Here is a 4,428-nt window from a genome sequence, read left to right as displayed (position 1 = left end):
ACATGATCTTTTCAAACCCTGCTACTCCCTCATCAAGAGGTGGAGCCTAATTCATCTTCCTGTGAATCTTGGTGGATTTGCACTTGCTTGTAACTGTGAAAATGTAGAAGTGACACTACATGACTTCTGAAACTAGGTCAGATGAAGCAATGCAAGTTGCGTCTTGCTTGCTGGAAGCCCTGGCACTGGAACCCTAAGCTGCCACATAGATCGTTGTGTTCACATGTTGTGAGGATACCCATTTAGCTTATATGAAGAGACCACATGGAAAGGTCTCAAGGCTATAGGGAGAGATAAATGCCCAGGAACGTTCCAGTTGCTCTAGCTGTAACCACCACTTGGCTGCAACCTCATGAAACGCTTGAGCCAGAGCTTCCCACAAAAATCATGAGAGAATACAATTATTGTTACTGTTTTAAGTCACTAAATTTTGATGATTTAGTATGCAGTAATAACCACTAATCACAACAAGCCTCTACTCATTTTTAAATCTTCAATTATTTGTTCCATCTTCTCCTTTGAGAGATCCTGCTTTTGGATCTTCTCTTCCTCCTTTAGCTTTTTCACAGTGCCTACAGAGGGAGCTCTCTATACAGGGGAGACGTGATGTCCAAATATAAGTTGTTCATTGACTTGACTTGTCATTTACTTATATGGATGAATTGACTGACTTTCACTCCTGAGTGAAAGCTGACATGGTAATTTTCTGTTATTGTAAGAACAGAATCTAAAGCAGGGAGTTCCTGGACTTATCCCTACACACAGCTATGTGTCAGTGTGGTGCCTGAGGTCAGACAACTTGACGTATCTGTCTCATTGTTTTTAAGATGATGAAGAGATATTACAACTTCCTGACATCTGAGGGCTCTTATACAGGACAATCACTTGGCATTCACAATAGTCTTATGTATAAAAAATTGAATTTTGAAATAGATTCATGGGCAGAGATAGAAAAACCACATTCCTAAATGAAATCCAAATAAAGGGTTGGTTCCTTTAGGCACAATTAAGTCCAGGTAGGACTTTTTTTGAGCTCACAGCATTGGGGTGGAGGAGCTTGGTAGTCACTATTGTGTGTGTAAAAGGGCCCACAAGTTCTGAGCGGTTAGCTCATAGAGTGATGGATAGCAAGCTTTTGATTAAATAATAATCATGGTGAGGTAGTCTTATTCCTATAACTTCCTGATGAAAACCAATCGCTTCCTCCCCCTCAGCTTCTGTATAGAAGAGTCCATGTCTCGAGACGCTTCTCTAGAAGATTTAGGTTTGTCCTGGAATGCAGAGAGAGCATGCAGGAACCTTTGAAAATTGTGTTAACTAAAAGGAATTCTGAATTGTCATTTTTATTGTTAGCAATCTCAGTCATATTGGTTACAGGAGATAAGAGTTTTCTTCCAGGAACACACAGGAGATTTCAGGTCATTTATGAGGTGCTTGAGGAATTACAATCTCTGAGTGTATCTTTTTTTGTGACCACTTTGTCCACAGACATTAGGAGCAACCAACCAACTTCATATATTTATTAGTTTTGCAAACATGTTTGAAAGTTTTACATACACAGTCACCTAACTCCTTGCTTTTTTAAGTGGTCGATTAGGAGTATCCAATGGAGACATTTTGCAAATTTCTATTGCCAGATCGCACCATGGATTATCAGTGTTCTCTTTACTCCTAGAAATAGAGTCATTGGCATTTTTGTTTTTATTTATTAATAATAATTACTATTCTTATTTCTTCCTAAAAACAGAGGTTTCTGTTGCATTTGGTCCACAGTTGGTATTTCACATTGTTTCAGGGTGCAGGGCTCTTGGCTGGGGCCCATGAGCAGTACTTGGCAGGGCCTGTGGTTGGGGGAGACGGAGTCTTGCAGTTGGTTAGTCCCAGAAGGGGAGAAGGAGGGCTGGGGGCTCCTTAAAAATCTACTGAGGGCCACAACTGGGGGGTTGGTGAGCATGGGGAGGGGTCAGGCTTAGCCCCAATGACTCACTACTCCATTGTTTTGCATGGGCCTGTTTCCCTACCCCGCCCCTGGGCAGGTCTGAGGGTCCTAGGGAAATCCAGTCACTCATAAGCCTAAGATATTTTAGCATCCTGGCCTTGGCCTTCTCCCAGGGGACCCATTTCCCAGCACCCTCTCCACTGTCCCCACCCCATTCCCTAGGAAAAAAGAAATATTTTCTTTTGTTAATACTTCTGAAACTTCTGTGGGTACAGAAACCACAAACTGATAGGTGGACAAAAGGGAAGAGGAGAGGCAACCGGAAACCTTCTGCTGCCAGCTCCCCTTGCTACCCAGGCCTCTTCTACCCTGCATAGCTCGGCCCAAGACCTGGATGTGCCCTGGCAGTGACCCCCACTTCACAGGCATCCAGATACAGCCTTGATCCCTTCCTCCCAAGCCCGGTGTCTCAGTCCTGTGAAAGAATCAAGGCAGGAGGGAAAAAAAATTAAACAAACAAAAAACAACCCTGCTGCCTGATCCTACACAACTACACACAGACCCTCGCTTGGTTAAAAAAAAAAAAAAAAAAAGACGAAAATACAGGAAAATCCCCCAAACCCAGACAGGGTGATGATGTGGGGCCCCCGAACAGCATGTTCAGGGGCCTCAGTAGCGGCCTCCTCCTGGGAGCAGGGGGTATCCTCCGGGGACTCCCCTGGGCCTGGGCAGTTGCCAGCACCCGAGGGAGCCCCGCTGGTCACTGGGCCTTGAGGGCAGTACTTGGGATAGTGTATCTGTTGGCCCAGGCCAAAGCCCTGGACGCTCTGGTTGGCACTCTGCTTGTCGCCCATATGCAGGGACATGGAGGAGCTGTCACACTTGTCGGTTTCCAGTTTGGTGTTGTAGATGTGCTGCGGGATCCCGGGAGCTGTCATGCCCCCTGGCTGGAGCACTTGTTTGTACCCATCTGGAGGCTGATGGTCGAGTGGTCCAGAGGGCAGGATATGGTTCTTGGGGTCATAGAGATGCCTCCTTGTGCCCTAAGCTGTCACGCCCGACTGACAGGCACATTTGTTGGTGCCCATCTGCAGCTCAGTGCCTCACTGGCTGGCCTTCAAGGTGGCGTCGTTGAAGTTCTGCTCCTGCTTCTCCAGTATTTGACCCCGACGTCCATCCCGTTCTGCAGCCGCTTTGTCTTGACCTTCGCCGTCAGGGTGAGAAGAGACAGCTGCACCTGCATCATGTTCCCACTCTCAAACAGGTTGTTGGCCTTCAACAGGTCCATGGGGTTCATGCTGTAGCTGACCACAGCCTTGATGAGGTTGGAGAGGTTTTCTAGCTGGTGCCATTTCTGCATGAGCCCTTGATCTTGGGGACTGAGCCCAGCTTGTTCATGAGTGTGCATAAGGCAATCCCTTCCTTCAGACTCTTCTGGAAGTCGGGGCTGATAGAGCGGCCGGTGAGTCCCTAGATCCAGCTGCGGAGCACTGCGTCCTTCTGAGGGTCGCATTTGACCAGGAGCTGGTTCTTGATCTTGGCAAAAAGCTGGTAAGAGGGCCCCTTGTTGAACTGCGTGGAACTCATGGCTGGTGGGAAGGGATAGGGCAAGACGGACCCATTAGCATTTTAAAATCTAATTGAATTGAAGAGACAATTCCAGAAACTCCAGAACCAATTCAGAAAACATATTCTCAGAAAACACATTCTTAAATTTCTTCCTCTGGAATCACTCTTGGTACCAAAAACTATACTAGTTTGGGTTCTCAGAGAAAGAGAACTAAAGGAAATATCTACATATCTATATATCTATTGATATATAAAGTTGTTTCTTTCATGGGCCTGGAGTACATGAGTCCAATCATTAGACATAGATGGATGGAGAGAGAGAGAGAGAGAGAGAGAGAGAGATTATAAGTAATTGGCTCATGAAATTATGGAGACTGAGAAGTCCCACAGTCTGCAGCTGGTAAACTGGAGACCCAGAAGAACCTATCGTATAGTTCTAGTTTGAGTTTGACAGCCTGGGCACCAAGAGTAAAAATGGTGTTTCTAAGTTTCAGTCTGAGTCTGACAGGAGAACACCAATGTCCCAGCTCAAAGACAACCAGAGAGATGAGAGTAAATTATCCCTTACTACACTTTTTTGTTCTATTTGGTCCTTCAGTGGATTGAATGAAGCTCATCTACAGTGTGGGTAGGAGTGGTGGGCAAGCAATAGAATGTGGCAGAAGTGATGTTCTGGGACTTTCAAACCCAGACAACTGGCAGTTTCAGTTTTTTTCTTTGGAGGAAGATATCATATTATAAGGAAGATTGGACTATTGAATAATGAGAAACTATGTGAAGAAAGAGAGTGAGATAAATTATCTGGAGAAACACCAAAGAATCAGACATGTGAGTAAAACCTTCTTGGATATTCCAGCCCAGCTAGCCACCAGGTGAATGCAGCTGAGTTATCCCAACTGTTGCCATGTGAAGAAAGAATG

The 4,428-nt window shown here is 45.4% G+C and overlaps 1 pseudogene; it reads right to left on the bottom strand.

The window, feature by feature from the left end:
- Positions 1-462: 462 nt before the first annotated feature.
- Positions 463-3,526, bottom strand: LOC104670201 (annotated as a pseudogene).
- Positions 3,527-4,428: the final 902 nt, after the last annotated feature.

This window comes from Rhinopithecus roxellana, chromosome 8 (assembly GCF_007565055.1).
Source record: "Rhinopithecus roxellana isolate Shanxi Qingling chromosome 8, ASM756505v1, whole genome shotgun sequence".
Lineage (NCBI taxonomy): Eukaryota > Metazoa > Chordata > Mammalia > Primates > Cercopithecidae > Rhinopithecus > Rhinopithecus roxellana.
Note: the sequence above shows the minus strand (reverse complement) of the source record. Positions and strands in the feature narration are given on the sequence as shown.